The sequence below is a fragment of the Camellia sinensis genome, unplaced genomic scaffold (assembly GCF_055761805.1).
Source record: "Camellia sinensis isolate YWXY unplaced genomic scaffold, ASM5576180v1 Unanchor3, whole genome shotgun sequence".
In the NCBI taxonomy this organism is placed as follows: domain Eukaryota; kingdom Viridiplantae; phylum Streptophyta; class Magnoliopsida; order Ericales; family Theaceae; genus Camellia; species Camellia sinensis.
In genome coordinates, this window is record NW_028129178.1 from 21,198,755 (window position 1) to 21,217,800 (window position 19,046).

The window sequence follows — 19,046 nt, forward strand, 5'->3', positions numbered from 1 at the left end:
GGTTCTGAATAGGGACCGATGTAGGTGTAACAATAGGAGTACCACTGCCAGATGCAGTTTCAGTTGTAGTAGCCATAATCTTTGATTACAAAAATCAGAAAATATTAAAACACAAATTAATTTTCTAGTTACTAAAACCAGAAAATAAATTATAACAACAAAATAATTTTATTTTCCTTGTTACTAAAACTAGAAAAATAAAATATTACAAGAATTTTCTGTAATACCAAATAATATTCTGAATTGTTAATGACACCAGTATCGTACTACTAGTTGTTGTCAAAGAAAAGAGACAGTCTATTACTACTATCTGTCAAATAGCATAAATCACTATTTGTTTTTCCAACCAGAATATTAATTTGAAAACACAGAAAATTAAATACAATGAAGATACACAAAAAGGAATCTGTCTTAAGATTGTAGGACAATCTTCACTGTATTTAAAAGATTTAATTCTATTGTGTACACAACAACAATAAGAATTTAAAGAAATAAAGAAAAGGGAGAGAATTTGTTTGATTACAAAAATCAAACTCAAAATAAAAATAAATAAATAAAAGCACAGATTTTATTTTGTTACAAAAAATAAAATTAAAATCTGATTAAATAAACAAATAAAAACAGAATTAAATTAAACAACTTACTTGGTTAATTTATTTGAATAACTTTTCTGATCAAGTCCAGTGTTTAACACTGTGTTTTTAAGACAGATTCGTCCTCTCCACGGTGCTTTCAGAATTCGGACGTCTATCTCCCAGGATGAAACGATCTTACCACAAACAATAGCAGCACTACAAATTGTTTTCCTTATGAACACACTAAGTGTTTACACTCTTTCTTTCGGAAATAAAATGCAGCAAGATGAAGAATATAATCAGCAGAGGATGGAGTACGAAAATTGGAATGAAATCCAAATGGGAGGCTAGTCTATTTATAGATGTAAAGGTGGCTTTTGGTTTTGAATTGAACAGGTATGAAACCTGTTAGATTCAAATTTAAACAGATTTGAATCTGTTTATTCAAACAGATAGAAACGGGAAGGGCTCTGTTTGGATGAGCAATAAATCCAAAACAGTTTAATTCTGTTTGAAAACGGGAAGGGCCCTGTTTGGATGAACAATAAATCCAAACTAGTTTAATTTGAATTATGGATTTTATTTTAATAAAAAATTAAATTAAATTCAAATGTTTTTGGCCCAAAAAGATTAGAAGCCCAACCACGCACCCGCGCCCAAGCCCAGCCCGCCCGGCTGGACGGACGGCCGGCGGCGTGCGTGTGGTGATTTTTGGGTCCAATGGGTCTAGCCCATTTTGCCCATAAACTCTCTCTCTAAAACACTTGGGTACCCCTTGGGGCACACCCCAAGTATCTCACCCTAAGCCTTATAAACCCTTTCAAAACTTCCCACCAAATTAATGTGGGACAAGCCAATTTACCACCTTAAGGAATTTCCACCAAAACTCCATTTCCATGGAGCACACTTTGGCTTCAATTTCCCATTCACTCGGTAATGGTTTTGAGAAACCAAATATACCACGTGAATCACAACGCGGCATAGAATGCGTTACTACTTTGACCCGAGTAAATCGACACTCGGGGCCCACCTAAAAAATCGACACTCGTTACCATTTCCAACAATTATATTCACCAATAATTATTGTAACAACTCAATAAGAGCTGAAATATAAAATCCATTTCCTAACAGACCATAAAGCATATTAAAGATTTGTTTTTCCAAATGATGGTGGTGATTCTAAACCACCATAACATCAAGTGTTAAAATACAATAATATATGCAATTTGAAAATCAATAGTTGCGTTTTCAGCTGATCATGTTATTCAAATAAGACCTCAACTTTTGTATGTGACTTGCTAAATATTAATTACTACTAAAATTGTTGTTACTACATAATTAAAACTAGTCAAATACACAATCTTAATGAAGTAACACAATATAATAACAAAACTACATAAGGTAAATAATATAAGGACAAATACAAGAAAGAAAGAAAAAAGAAAAAGTTTAGGTACAAGCTTGGCTTATGTACAGCTAGAGAAATGCTTGTGATAGAATCATCGAAGACAGAGACTTTATTAAGTTGAGTCGAGTTGAGCAGAACCAATATATTTAAGTTTTTAATTTAATTAATAGGGAAATAGTTGAATGGGAAGACCCTTCTTGGGGATAGGCATGGGATTAACAACAATCTTCTCATCGGAAATCAATTTCTCCCACTTGAAACCTCTTGACAAGGTTGTGCATGAATACCAATATTTCCAAACGAGCATACTCTTTTCTAGGGCACATCCTCGGCCCTCCTCCAAATGGTACAAACGTGTAAGGCGCTGGTCCTCTTCTTTCAAATCTCGATGGATCGAATTTATATGGTTTCGAGAAATATTCTGGATTTTTATGAGTTGAGTGCATGTTCCAATATATCTACATATATACAAACATTTAAAATTTAACAACAAACAAGAAATGTGAATAATAACTTAACGATTAAATTTTGGCATTTATTATAGAAAAAATCTATAAACACATAAACTTATCACATAATTAAATACTACTCTCTCATAATTTCTATGCAACTAGAAGAAATGATAATTAACTTATGAAGTAGGTAGTGTACCTTCCAACCCTTTGGGATACGGAAGCCTTCGTACATGAAATCAGTCAAGACATCTCTGAAAGCACCTTGAACAGGTGGTGCAAGTCTCAACACTTCACAAGCTACATTCCAAGATAATTTCATCTTTTGAATGTCATCCCAATTTAATAATTCACCAAGACCTTTCGATTTTGCAATGTCCATTTGCTCTGCATGTTTACCCAAAAAAAAAAAAAAATTGAAATTATGTTAAAATCATAAAAACTATACTTGTCATCCCAATTCAACAATTCATATGGAGCTTTTGGGAACTCTTACTTTTCTACTCTAGCATTCCTCCTTTAAGCATTACATCTTTACTTGTTAAAATTAAATCTATATCATAATTTTTTTCTAAAGGGTAAAATACAAACACACCCCTAAAGTTTGTTTAAAGTACAAATTGTCCCTTGTGGTTTAAAATTTTTTAAATATCTCCTTATTAGAATTTTTTATTTAACAGAATTAATTAAAAATGAAATTCATAATTGCTCTCTTATAAAATAATAATATTATAAAATTATTAATTGAAACATATTTCTAATATCATTAAAAACTGTTAATTGACTTGATATTTATTAATATAAGAGGCTATTTGTTATAAAATTAGAAACCTCATGGAATGGAATGTAATTTCCAGAACCACATGAGCGATTCATATTTTAATTGACGTGATGATTTATTAATAAAAGAGGCGATTTGTTATAAAATTAAAAACCTCATAGAATGGAATGTAATTTCCAGAATCACATGGGCGATTCATATTTTAATTAAACCTTGGGTGTGTATTTGTAATTTACCCTTTTCTAAAAGACCAATTAAATGAAATTGTGTAGTTATGATTAGGGTGAAGTACCAATAAATCTCAAGTAGTGATTTTATAAATTGTTTGGTCTTCCATTTTTTCTTATACACCTAAAAGTCTCATTCTGGTGTGAAGTATATAAAGGGCCAAGTATAAATGCGCGTATATTACTTGTTGAGAGACAAATGTGAGTTTTCTTATAATGTTGAAATTACTAAACGTAACACTTCAAAAAAAATTCCTTAGTTTACTTTTCCTAAACGTAACACTCTGACACAACACTAAAAAAACATAAAAATCTAATGTAATACACTAAAGAATTCCTTAGTGTATTTTTCTCAAACATAATAATGTAACATCCACAAAACTTCTTAAAGTACTTTTTCAAAACGTAACAATCTAATTAATATAACACACAAAAACTCTTTAGTGGGCTTTTTTTAAACGTAACACTCCAATGTTACATACTAAAAACCTCCTTAGTGTACTTTTCTCAAATATAATAATATAACATTTTAGAAAAACTTATTTGTGTATTTTTTTCAAATGCAACACTCTAATCAATATAACACACAAAAACTCAGCGTATTTTTTTCAAATATAATACTCTAATGTAACACTACAATGTAACACTAGAAAATCATATTAACAGAAATGTAGATTTTCATACTTAACAACTAACACTTCAGCCACTAATCCTTCCAAAAAGAATCTTCCACACCTCACATTTCCATTGTCATACCAAAAATGAATCAGAAAATTGAAAAAATGAATCACAAAAGGATATTCACTTAAACTCAAATGGCACCAAATCAAATAAATAAAACTTTTCAAAACAAAAAGGACTAATTGATTCATAAGAAAACCCTTAGGACTAAATGAATCAACATTCTCTCATATGAGATTTATGGGTAAATTTTCTTTACGATTATTGAATTAAATTTTTTTTTTTATGTATATAAACTATACAAAAAAAATCTAAAAAATAACATCTTAAATCACCAAAATAAGATACCACAGATCTAATTGTTTTGGACTGGACTTTCTCCAAATTGTATTTCCACTTCAATTCAGTGAAAATATTAATAAAATGATAACATTTAAGTTTTTTTAAAAAATTTAAAAGATCACATATTTTTTATGTATCACTTTTTTAATGTTAATAAAATTCTTAATAAAAAATAAATTTATTTTGAGGTGAAAAAATATATATATATATATATTGACAGAGATCCAAAAAAAAAATTAATGCATCAAAAACAAAGAGTTCACTATAAAAATTGTTGCACATCCACATGGAATGATACATTGGGAATTTATTTATTCTAAAGTTAAATGCAAAATTCGATTCTAACCAAAAAACAACAAAATAAAGCTTGAACCACCTTGGCCTTAGTAATTCTCTCATCTGATTCGATTCAGTCAACTCAACAAATGACTTGATTCACATGATTTTCTATTTTTAAATTTGGCCAAAGCTATATAAACTTAATTTTTTTTATCATATATTTTAATCAATTAATAATAAATTATTTTTAAATATAAATTGAATTACATTAATTTAGACAATATATCAACACGTATCTATAAGCACAAAAATTAGCACGAAAGAAAGCCCATAATAGAAGTAATAACAAACTCAATATAACAAAAAAATTCATAATAAAAGAAAAATAATTATTATTTATCTTCAAATTGATCCTGGACCCAATATCTTTGTATGTTATTCTGTATAATATATTTAAATATTAAGTAATTTTTCGATAAGTAACATTATATGATAAGTTAAAAGTACAATAATAAGATAACTAATGCTTCACGTCTACACACAACAAATATTACAGAAAAAAAAAAAAAAATCAAATGTATATGTGAGTATAATGAGGTTCACATTAGATGAAAATATACATCTAGCTAGTGGATTCAGATCATTTCAATTCCAAAATGGCATTATTAATTTTTGAGCGGTGCATTTAGAGGGGAAATTATTCAATAATTTCGGAACACTATGCCATACTCCAAACCAATCACCAATTACTTAGCCCCATATTGTTCCCTCATCCCCAACATAAATCATGGGCCCTTACCCCTCTCTACCAATCAAAACTTTATGGAGCACCACGTATCGATACTCCGGAAATACTGAATAATCATCCCATTTAGAGGCACCCGAGATGGTCAAATAAAATACAGTAAAATTAGGAACATACATACCCTTGTAAACTCCTTGATAGATGTGAGGTAACTCTGCAAGATACTTAACAATGAAAGCACAAGCAGAGCTTGCAGTGTAACGCCATCAAAATAATAACATTAAACCCAACAAATAAGACAGGCATTGATATTCAAAAGTTCCACATTCTTTCATTCCTCAGAGTTTCATTACAAAAAGTATTACATGTTAACAATAAAAGCAAATACCCTACAGGCTTACAGCTTTCCAAGTTAACACTTGGTTACAACCAAAAGAGTACTAACTCATACACATTAAGCCCTTGGCTTGTATTTACATGTAATACATCAAAAAGTAAAACGACACCATTATGTCCGTCTTAGCCTCCCAAGCTATGTCCTTGGAGGTGGCATGCTTCCTGCACCTGAAAATGATATTCCCATATAGGTTGAGCCACAGCCCAGTAGAAATACACTAAACCAACCATGAACAATGACTAAAATATTAGCAATTGATAGATGGCCAACACTGATACGATCGCATAAATCACATATTTGTGTCATACGACTTATGAGTCCAAATTACTTTTCATTTTCCCTTTTTCAACAGATAGGCATATAAGCACTACCCACATTCTCAACAGATATGTATAACAACAATATCCACATTCTCAGATAAGCAAATAAGCTATATCCACATTCTACAACAGATATGTATAACAACAATATCCACAGATAAGCATATAAGCTATATCCACATTTCAGAAAGATAAGCATAAGAGCTCTATCTTCACTTCTCTATACAAGCATATGAGCTGTATCCACGGAGTTCATCCCCTATCTTCTCCCAACACTATCCGGTTTAGAGGTACATCCCCTATCTTCCCCTAAACCGCGGAGTACATCCCCCATCTCCTCCTCTACACATAACGTATACAAACACCTTGGTTCTATATACAATCACTCAATACATATAATTAATGTATTCTATCAACCGTCAAATTCCATGACACACTTCATTGATTAGTTTCAGTTTGCCTAATCATCATGCATTGTCTACAACAATCACGACTATCCTCCACCGATAGCCCAAAGCAGTTATTTCTAAACAGAAAAATAAATGCACAATGGATATTCAATCAACATTTCATTTCCTCATTCTTCTCAATTAATTATCCCAATTAATTAAACAATGTAATTAGGTCAATTCTCATAATTAACATTTCCACCCTTATGTCCCATTTTCATCAACGATTTAACATCAATTCCATTTCTCTATGCCAAACATGCATCTAGGTTTATTATGAATAAAACCCCAACTTTTCTAAAATTACACAAAAGCCCCAAACTTTCACAAAATTACCAAGCCAAGCCCAACATCTCAAAATACCAAAATTTAAAGACAAAATCCATAGAGAGGAGTAGGATATCCCTACCTCAAATTCGGAGTTCCAAGGGAGAAGACGACAAAACCCAACGTGCTCCAAAACCCGAGATTTTCAGATTAAAATGAAGCCCTCAACGATCAACAACTTTTTTGTAAAGGCCAAAGGTGAGCAAATCACTCCTACTAGATCAAAACCTAGAGAGAAGGTAGAGTCTAGAGTGAGAGGCTCAACAATGGTGATTTTGGAAAAGTAAGAGAGAGAAGAGAAAGTGAAAAAGTGACTTGAAAAGTCACAATTTCGGGACTTAAACCTAGTCGCCCGCTCGAGCGTAAAACACCCCGCTCGAGCGTCACTCATAGACTCCCGCTCGAGCGTCCAAACTTCCGCTCGAGCTCCGGATGCACTCTCCTAGCATTTATACAGAACCAAGCCTCCGCTCGAGCTTCCAACTCCCCGCTCGAGCGGTACTCACACAACCCCGCTCGAGCGGCCAATTCCACGCTCGAGCGTACAACGCTGCACAGGAAAATACTGAATGGGTATAATCTCCGTTCGAGCGCTAAAACCCCCGCTCGAGCGTACATGCCAAAATTTGGGCAACTAGTTTTGGTTTCTAAACTCGACCAACCTGTAACAAACCCGCCCAACACATCCCATAACTCAAATACTAAGTAAAAAGGATGTAAACAAGATAATAAACAACTACCAACATCCACGGACACATGTCCGGATCACTGTATAACAAGGGTAAACCCGGGATCGCTATAACCTCCCCCCCTTAAAGAATTTCATCCCCGAAATTAAGCACAAGTTTTCAAAACAAGTTTTTTTTTCTCCATTTTAAACAATGTTACACTATAACATTCAACAATCCGACCCATTACCGGCCATCCCCTCCATTTAACAAGAGGCATTTCACAATATGTAAACAACATATGTACTTTCAACATGCATTAACATTACGCATTATCTTTCCAATTCCAACAATACATTCAACACATATAGTGTCACATTCAACTTCCATACGAGGCAAGTTCCAAAACATACTTCCAATAAACACAAACATTTTCAATGTTTCACAACTTAAGACATATATGAAAGCTCTTAAGTTCAACAATTGTTCAAAATTTAAACACAAAATTACATATCAACAAACAAGTCCGGATATTTCTCTCGGACTTCCAACTCACGTTCCCAAGTGGCCTCCTCCACTCCGTGATGTTTCCACAAGACTTTCACCAAAGGAATGGTCTTGCCACGCAGGACCTGATCCCGCCTATCCAAGACCCGAACCGGTCTCTCCTCATACGAGGCATCCTCATCTACCTCTAAATCGGTCCAATCCAACACATGTGATGGATCTGGCTCATACTTCCGTAGCATACTCACATGAAACACGTCATGCACTCCGGACAACTGTGGCGGTAAGGCTAACCGATAAGCAACCTCACCAATCCTCTCAAGGATCTCAAAAGGACCAATAAACCAAGGGGATAACTTCCCACTCTTTCCAAACCTCAACAAGCCTCGTCTAGGTGATATTTTCAGAAAGACATGATCACCTACCTCAAACGCCAAAGGTCTCCTCCTACGGTCGGCATAACTCTTTTGTACTGGGCTGTAACAAGCCTCCTACGGATAAGTTCAATTTTCTCCGTCGTCTCCCTAACCAACTCCGGACCCAACAAAGGTGCATCACCCACCTCGGCCCAACAAACTGGAGACCTACACGGTCGGCCATACAAGGCCTCAAACGGTGCCATACCGATGCTAGACTGAAAACTGTTGTTGTAGGCAAACTTTACCAATGGCAAGTGCCTCTCCCACGTCCCACTGAAGTCCAGGACACAACCCCGAAGCATATCCTCGAGGATCTGAATAGTACGCTCGGACTGCCCGTCAGTCTGAGGATGATAGGCCGTACTAAAGGTCAACTTAGTACCCAAGGCACTCTGCAAACTCTGCCACAACCTAGCAGTAAAGCAAGGATCTCTATCTGAGACGATCGTCACTGGGACCCCGTGCAATCTCACAACGTCCCGAATATACAAGTCGGCAAGATGATCTACCGAATCTCTCACGCGCATAGGAATAAAGTGCGCCGACTTAGTCAACCGGTCTACAACCACCCAAATAGCATCACTACCCCGCTGCGTCCTCGGAAGACCTACAACGAAGTCCATAGTGATATGCTCCCACTTCCACTCGGCAATAGGCAAGGGTTGCAACAAACCCGCTGGCCTCTGATGTTCGGCCTTCACTTGCTGACAAGTAAGGCACTTCGATACGAAAACCGCCACATCTCTCTTCATTCCCCGCCACCAAAACTGGCGACCCAAATCCTGGTACATCTTAGTACCTCCCGGATGCACCGCAAGGCGCGAATGGTGAAACTCTCGGAGTACTTCCTCTCGGCAAGACTCCGGTACAAACAAACGGTCTCGGTATCTCACACTCAGGTCCGGATACACCGTCAAACCCTTCTCAACTTTCCCACTGGAGATCTTCTCTCGGAGAGATTCTACCTCAAGGTCACCTCTCTGTGCCTCTAACACTCTAATCACAAGTGTAGGCTGCGCAACAACAGAAAACAAGGCCGCAGCCCCAACAGATTCGCCCAGTAGCAAATCAAACTCGCCAAGTGCTCCCAACATCTCCCATTCCCGGATGGCTATACAAGCTACATCACTAATGGATTTCCTACTAAGGGCGTCGGCCACAACATTGGCCTTTCCCGGATGATAATGCAACTCAAAATCGTAATCCTCGATGAACTCCATCCATCTCCTCTGCCTCAGATTCAAGTCTCTCTGGGTAAACAGATACTTCAAACTTTTGTGGTCCGAGAACACCTCGAACTTCACACCATAAAGGTAGTGCCTCCAGATTTTCAAGGCAAAGATCACTGCTGCTAACTCTAGGTCGTGTGTGGGGTAATTCTTCTCGTGAATTTTCAACTGACGTGAGCCATAAGCTACCACTTTCCCCTCTTGCATTAACACACAACCCAAACCCTCTCGTGAGGCATCACAATAAACCGCATAACCCAACCCTCTCTCCGGAATAATCAACACCGGAGCGGTGGTCAATCTAACTTTCAGCTCTTGGAATGACTTTTCACAAGTCTCACTCCACACAAACTTGACTCCTTTCCGAGTCAGTCTAGTCAACGGTGACGCTAGCCTGGAGAAATCTTTCACAAACCGACGGTAATACCCAGCTAATCCCAGAAAACTGCGGATCTCAAACACACTCTTAGGCTGTGCCCAATCTTGCACTGCCTCTACCTTGGATGTATCAACAGACACCCCTTCCCCGGATACCACGTGACCTAAGAATTTGACTTCCCTCAGCCATAACTCACACTTCCCAAACTTGGCATACAGCCTATGGGCTCTAAGCAACTCAAGCACCACTCTCATGTGTGCCTCGTGCTCCTCCTCTGAAGGCGAATAGATAAGGATGTCGTCCACAAAGACGACCACAAATCGGTCTAAGAACTCCCGGAAAATCCGGTTCATCAAGTCCATAAAGACTGCCGGTGCATTGGTAAGCCCAAATGGCATCACCAGAAACTCGTAATGGCCATACCGCGTACGGAATGCCGTCTTCGGAATATCCTCTTCCCTGACCCTCAACTGGTGGTAACCCGATCTCAAGTCTATCTTAGAGAAACAACGGGAACCCTTCAACTGGTCAAACAGGTCATCTATACGGGGCATAGGATACTTATTCTTAACCGTAGCCCGATTCAACTTCCGGTAGTCAATACACAATCTCAAGGCACCATCTTTCTTTTTAACAAAGAGGGTCGGTGCTCCCCATGGCGAAACACTAGGGCGAACAAAGCCCTTATCTAGCAATTCCTAGAGCTGAACCTTCAACTCAACCAACTCTGCTGGAGCAAAACGATAAGGTGCCATAGAAATCGGCGCCATGCCGGGCACTAAATCAATAGAGAACTCTATCTCTCGGTGAGGTGGCAAACTAACAAGATCTTCGGGAAAGACATCCGAATACTCACAAACCACCCTCGGCAACACAATCTGGGTCTCATCACACTCACTACTCTCAAAGCTAGCAAGTAGACCACTAAGCTTACTTCGCCCTCGCGAATCATACCCCAGTGGCAAAACACTACCAACCCGGTCTCCCAAGAAATGGAACCACTCCCCGCCCAAGGTACATAACGTGACCCTCTGGCGGTAGCAATCGATAACAGCCCGGTATGACGATAGCCAGTCCATACCCAAAATAACATCAAAGCCCTTCATGGGCATGACAACAAACGGAAAAGGAAGCCTATAGTCGGCGACCTCTATATCACAGCCTCTAACACCCTGTTTCAGGATCAACTCACCACCAAGAGGTGACACCACACAAATAGGAGATGCTAACTGTGCTAACTCCAATTCCAAAACAGATGCAAATGCAGCAGATACAAAAGAATGAGATGCACCCGTGTCTACCAACACATTAGCAACCGAGTTGCAAAACAGAAAAGTACCTCTCACTACCGATGGAGCCGGTACTAAATCCTGCGCAGTAACAGCATACACGCGCCCCGTAGGCCCCTGGTCTACCTGCTCACCTCTCGGAGCAAAAGACTGCTGAATAGTCTGGGATGACGAAGCACCCGGATTGGCCCTCGAGGCCTGCACAAACTGAGCTGGCTGAAAACCCTGCGTCTGCCTAGAACCAGACGCTCCCGAAGTGGCACTCAACTGCGGGCAAAACCTCTTCAGGTGCCCAGGCTGTCCACACTGATAACAAGACAAGGGCTGCCCCCTGCCCAAACTCTGACTCTGCGGTCTAGCTGAAGAAGAAACTGCTCTCTGACCCCCACCCTTCTGTGGGCAAACAGAAACCTTGTGACCCAGCTGGCCACACTTGTAACAGGTGAATTCCCCCTGACCACCTCTCTCGGAGCCTGCACTCGGCACTAGGAAGGTCGATCTAGCAACACCACCCTGCGACTGCTGAGGGTTAGAACCCCTCTGTCTCCTGCCATCACCCTGACCATCCTGGCTCCTCTTGGAGCCTCTCTGCCCCTCATCCTCCTCCTGCATCATGAGCTCCATATGAGCTGCAGCATCTACCAGGTGTCTATACCCTCGAATGTAAGACCCACCAACTCTCAACTTGAGGCCCCGCCTCAACTTCCGCTCAAACTCATAGCAACAGCGTTCCTCGGACGCCACCAGTTCAGGTGCAAATCTGGACAGACTGGTAAAAGTAGCCTCAAACTCGGCCACTGACAAGCCCTGCTGTTTAAGCCGGCTAAACTGATCCCTCAGCTTCTCCCTAGCTGCTGCAGACAAAAACCTCTCCTGAAAAGCATTCACAAACGCCTCCCAAGTACCACCCACACGAGCCTTCTCGTACTTCCACCATTGACCTGCATCTCCCTTCAGTTGGAAGGATGCCAAGGTCACTTTCAGTGCTCCGTCCTCGATGCCAAGCATCTCGAACGTCTTACTCATTTGCTCTAGCCACTCATCAGCCTTTAGTGGCTCCTTCAGATCCCCGATAAACTCATCCGGATTAGACCGGAAAAACTCCTTCTTCAAGAAGGAAGGCCCTGCCTCGGCTGCCTGATTCCCAGCTCTAAGAATACCCAAAGCTCCTGCTATCTCTCTGGCCAAGGCACCCATAGCCTGCTGACCCACTGGCTCGGCCACATTGGCCTGGCCAACTCCCTCCTGCACTGCCGGAATCTCACCCGGTAACGGTACTTCCTGCCTCGCAGGTCTACCATGCCTAGCACCTCTTCCTCGCCCTGACATCCTAATAAAGGTGACACAGAACATTAGCACATTCATAAATGTGCCGAAACTAAACACTCACGTCCTAATACATGGACAACTGTAATTCATTCAACGTAAGCACATAAACACATAAGCACTTACGAATTTCATTTTCGGATAATGATAGTCCCGAGGCGTTACTAGAGTTCCGGTTAGAAATAGCATTGATCAAGTGCTTTTCCAACAAGACTCCCAGAAACCCAAGGATCCAATCAACATCCTAGAAATTAAATCCCATACCCACATAGTCACATAAGCATGTTATCAAGTAAGCACATAGCATATGATACTACATCTAAGTCTCTATCAAGTGAGACAAACCCATTGTGATCCTATTCACTTCCCACGTACCCAAAGTATTCGAACCCGGTACGCTCTGATACCAAGTTGTAACGCCCTCAAAATAATAATATTAAACCCAACAAATAAGACAGGCATTGATATTCAAAAGTTCCACATTCTTTCATTCCTCAGAGTTTCATTACAAAAAGTATTACATGTTAACAACAAAAGCAAATACCCTACAGGCTTACAGCTTTCCAAGTTAACACTTGGTTACAACCAAAAGAGTACTAACTCATACACATTAAGCCCTTGGCTTGTATTTACATGTAATACATCAAAAAGTAAAACGACACCATTATGTCCGTCTTAGCCTCCCAAGCTATGTCCTTGGAGGTGGCATGCTTCCTGCACCTGAAAATGATATTCCCATATAGGGTGAGTCACAGCCCAGTAGAAATACACTAAACCAACCATGAACAATGACTAAAATATTAGCAATTGATAGATGGCCAACACTGATACGATCGCATAAATCACATATTTGTGTCATACGACTTATGAGTCCAAATTACTTTTCATTTTCCCTTTTTCAACAGATAGGCATATAAGCACTACCCACATTCTCAACAGATATGTATAACAACAATATCCACATTCTCAGATAAGCAAATAAGCTATATCCACATTCTACAACAGATATGTATAACAACAATATCCACAGATAAGCATATAAGCTATATCCACATTTCACAAAGATAAGCATAAGAGCTCTATCTTCACTTCTCTAGACAAGCATATGAGCTGTATCCACGGAGTTCATCCCCTATCTTCTCCCAACACTATCCGGTTTAGAGGTACATTCCCTATCTTCCCCTAAACCGCGGAGTACATCCCCCATCTTCTCCTCTACACATAACGTATACAAACACCTTGGTTCTATATACAATCACTCAATACATATAATTAATGTATTCTATCAACCGTCAAATTCCATGACACACTTCATTGATTAGTTTCAGTTTGCCTAATCATCATGCATTGTCTACAACAATCACGACTATCCTCCACCGATAGCCCAAAGCAGTTATTTCTAAACAGAAAAATAAATGCACAATGGATATTCAATCAACATTTCATTTCCTCATTCTTCTCAATTAATTATCCCAATTAATTAAACAATGTAATTAGGTCAATTCCCATAATTAACATTTCCACCCTTATGTCCCATTTTCATCAACGATTTAACATCAATTCCATTTCTCTATGCCAAACATGCATCTAGGTTTATTATGAATAAAACCCCAACTTTTCTAAAATTACACAAAAGCCCCAAACTTTCACAAAATTACCAAGCCAAGCCCAACATCTCAAAATACCAAAATTTAAAGACAAAATCCATAGAGAGGAGTAGGATATCCCTACCTCAAATTCGGAGTTCCAAGGGAGAAGACGACAAAACCCAACGTGCTCCAAAACCCGAGATTTTCAGATTAAAATGAAGCCCTCGACGATCAACAACTTTTTTGTAAAGGCCAAAGGTGAGCAAATCACTCCTACTAGATCAAAACCTAGAGAGAATGTAGAGTCTAGAGTGAGAGGCTCAACAATGGTGATTTTGGAAAAGTAAAAGAGAGAAGAGAAAGTGAAAAAGTGACTTGAAAAGTCACAATTTCGGGACTTAAACCCAGTCGCCCGCTCGAGCGTATAACACCCCGCTCGAGCGTCACTCACAGACTCCCGCTCGAGCGTCCAAACTTCCGCTCGAGCTCCGGATGCACTCTCCCAGCATTTATACAGAACCAAGCCTCCGCTCGAGCTTCCAACTCCCCGCTCGAGCGGTACTCACACAACCCCGCTCGAGCGGCCAATCCCACGCTCGAGCGTACAACGCTGCACAGGAAAATACTGAATGGGTATAATCTCTGTTCGAGCGCTAAAACCCCCGCTCGAGCGTACAGGCCAAAATCTGGGCAACTAGTTTTGGTTTCTAAACTCGACCAACCTGTAACAAACCCGCCCAACACATCCCATAACTCAAATACTAAGTAAAAAGGATGTAAACAAGATAATAAACAACTACCAACATCCACAGACACATGTCCGGATCACGGTATAACAAAGGTAAACCCGGGATCGCTATATGCAGTGTCATGGCCACCAATAAGCAAACCCAATATCTTATCTGCAATATCACTCTCCGTCATGAACTTGCCATCCTCATCTGCCATGAGCAACATGTGTGGGACAATATATCTTGCGTTGGTGATGCCTTCCCCTCCGCCAAGTTGATCTTTCTTTGCTTGATGATTCTCATTAGGAACTCCTTTCTGATGTATTCGGACGCCTTGATGGAGCGATGAAATGGTGTCCCTAGCAAGTCCACTGGGATTGACACTAACCCATCTGACAAGACCTTGAAACGTTCCAAGAATCTATCAACTTCCTCTGGATCTTCTATGCTAAGAAACAATCGACAAGCAATCAAGAATGTGTAGCGTTGGGTGAGTAGGTAGACCACAACGATCATGTCCTGTAAAATTATATGCAACAACAAAATTAATAATTATTTAAATAAAAATTAGTATATTTATTGATAAATACAATCGTACAATAATTTAAGTACAATCATACTTAAAAATAGATTTATATCGTTTTAAATTTGAGTCTCGGTATAATAGATTATGACGTTCTTCTCTATAAAATTTAATTGTTAAGGTATTTAACTAGTCTTTCATATTCCCCAAATTAAACAGTACAATGCAAGAAAATAACTCCAATTATTTACTTTTATGTACTTGCAAGGAAAATGTTTTGTAGGATAGCATCAATCACAAATACGTATGCTCCCTAGTATTTCCCAAACATTTAACAATATAATCTATATTTCACTACTTTTCACCAATGATTATGGTAAAATATATTACATGTATATATATTCTATCCACATATAAAAATCACTCACTTGGAAGGGTACAATTATTTATTTCCCAAATTACTTTGGCTTTTTCTCTCAATCTTGAAAGTCATAGATAGATGGTGGAGTAATTTTTATGTGTGATATTTTTTATTATTGTAATTAGTTTTGATAGTAGAATCTATTATATTTATATTAGACGTTTGGAAAATATTAGAAAACATATACATTTGTGATGGTAAAAGATAGTGTCACGTGGTGCCCTATTAACATATAAAAATTTCTCTAGATGGTGACTTTGAGAAAGAATTGTGACACTCGCCATTTGATAAATTGGGCTAGGCTTCCCTCCTCTTCAATCCGAGATCGAATTAGAGCATATTGTTATGTTTGTGGAGGCTCACCACGGATCCTGTTTCAATAATCTAAACCGTTGAATATGTAAAAATCGTTGAGTATTTTATTCTTGTAAAAAATTACATTGATCGGATGCCAATAGCTATTTGATCATATCAGATTTCTATCAACGATAAATATAATTTTAAAATAAATTATTGAGAAAAATCTGATCCGATCAAATAACTATCGATATTCAACTAATGTGATGTTTTACAATAATAAAGTATTCGATGAATTCTATACATTAATGGTTCAAATTATCAAAATTAAAATCATGATAAGCTCCACCAACCGAACAATACCACCCAATCCACAAAGTACATTGAAGACTACCCTTGCCTAATAAATTCTTAGGGACACTTTGGGAAGATTGGTAAAAAGCTAGTTTTTTTGGCTATTTAGGGTTCGTTTGGTTTGAATTTCTGAAAAAATTTTGGGAAATTTTCTCTACAAATAAGTTTTTAAAAGTAATCAAACCAAACAAATTTTCCCAAACAAATTTCTCAAAACTTGTAAACCAAACAAGTTTTCCAAACAAATCTCTCTCTCATACACATCAAATCAATCACTTTTTTCAAAACTCTCTCTCAAAATAATTTTCCAAAACATCTTTTGAAAAAAACCAAACCAAACAACTTTTTGTACTTTTTATCTCTAAAACACATCTCTCAAACACAAACCAAACATACCCTTAGTTTTTTTAGTCAAAAAAGCCAACTTTTTTATCCAAAACAACATAGCTTTTTGCCAAAAAAATCACCAAAAAAGTCAAAAAATTAACTTTTTACCAACTTCTCAAAACACCACTTAATAGGAAATAGCAGTTGAAATGGAGACAACCTATTTCAATATATCGTGTCTCACAAAGTGACCATTCGCCATCTGCACCTTGTTTCCTTCTGTAAACTAAAAAATTGTTTATTATTATTCTTTTGTCTTGGTAAATTTTTTTATATTTAACTTATTTTTTAAAAAAATAACCGAATCTAAGTCCACCTAAAAAGTTAAAAAATAAAAAATAAATCAAGGTTTTAAAAAGAAAATTCAAGATTTTTTTTATTAATTATCTTCAAGTGAGTATTTTGGTGGTTTTTTTTTTTTAATTAAAAAACTCGTAAAGTTGAGGGGTTTGTTGCGTGATTGTGAGCAGCGGTAATAGGGGAGTTTTTATTATCGGAATCTCTCCCAGTGCAATCTATTTCCATATACATGTAATTTCATATTTTTAATAAAATTTTATTTTGTTGATAAAAAAAAGTGAGTTTTAAACAAAAAAAAAAAAAAAGATTAAAATATAAAAAGAATAAAACAATAAAAAAAAGAAAATAAATCAAAACTTTAAAAAATTGTGAAAAACATAGTCTGTTTAGTTTAGTTTTAGATTTTTGATTTGAGTGTGGAGTTATATCTTGAGTTTTGAATTTTTAAATCATGATTTGAAAACTATGAGTTTTGAAAATAATTTTGGAATGATTTGTAATTTTTTGAAATTTTTTTATTGATTGATTGATATATAAAATGTATAAAAATGTGAGAGGAGAGATGAAGAGAAAAAGTGATTAATTAATTGATTCATAATACTAAAATTTAAAAAAAAAATGGAGAAAAGATGAGTTTTAAAAATAAATTTGCAAAAATATTAAGTATCTCAAAAATTCTATTAAAAATACCTAATATGTCACATGGGATCTACATGGACCCACATGTGAGTTGTATTTTAAAATCTTATTTGATTATAAATTTTGATTCAAATCATGATTTGAAGACAGAACTAAATTTTGAAAAGTAAATCAAACCTTGTTCTCCCAATCGGCAGCAAAGTGTTGGTGAGCAATGGTGTCCATGATGCCGATGTACCGCTGCAAGGCCTCCGGTTTGAAGAAATTGGGGAGCATTTTCCTCATCTTGATAGCCTCCTCTTTGGACGATGTTTGGGTAGAGGATGGGAAGATCTTGTCGACGGAGCTAGGCCACCATGACTGAATCAGCTTGTTTTCGTTGGCGAACAAGAACTTATGTGCCGGTGCATCACAAGACACAACAGTTGGCTGTAGCATTAGATTTGTCTTGAAGATGTAAGATGTGTAGTTCGATATTCGCTCGAATATGAATTTTTCTGGTTGTCCCTTCCACCCGGCACCCAAGTACTCGATGCTCTCCCCGATCACCGGCCATCCTGTTTTGCCTGGCGGCAGGTTTTTGGCCTTGGATTGTGAGAGAAACACAATGAGAATTATAAAGAGGGAAACGAGAGAGATTGAGATATGCAAGAGCTGCATGACCGCTTTCGAGAAATGAAAAAAAAAAATATGTGTCTATCTATCTATATCTATAAAGCACGGGTACGGGTACGAGTACTGGTACTGGTACAATACGGGTACGTCGATACGGTAAATTCAAAAAAAGTAGGGTACGGGTACGGCTTGGTACGCTTGTAAAAAAATATTTATTTTTAATTTATAGTAATGTAAAATTAATTAAATGGTTTAATTTGTTAAGATTTAACCTATAATTAACATTTAATGCCAAAAGTAAATGTATAAATCAAAATTAAATGTCAATATATTTTACAAACCATAGTTTAATTTTAAAAACATGATAAGTATAAAACTAAAAATAAAAAA

At 37.4% G+C, this 19,046-nt stretch overlaps 1 pseudogene across 1 annotated transcript; it reads right to left on the reverse strand.

The window, feature by feature from the left end:
- Positions 1–2,031: 2,031 nt before the first annotated feature.
- On the reverse strand, positions 2,032–18,708 carry LOC114259146 (cytochrome P450 716A75-like; annotated as a pseudogene). The gene is made up of 5 exons (XR_014358540.1): positions 18,219–18,708; positions 15,237–15,639; positions 5,672–5,739; positions 2,635–2,822; positions 2,032–2,441 (listed from the first exon to the last, which is right to left on the reverse strand). The product of XR_014358540.1 is annotated as a cytochrome P450 716A75-like (transcript).
- Positions 18,709–19,046: the final 338 nt, after the last annotated feature.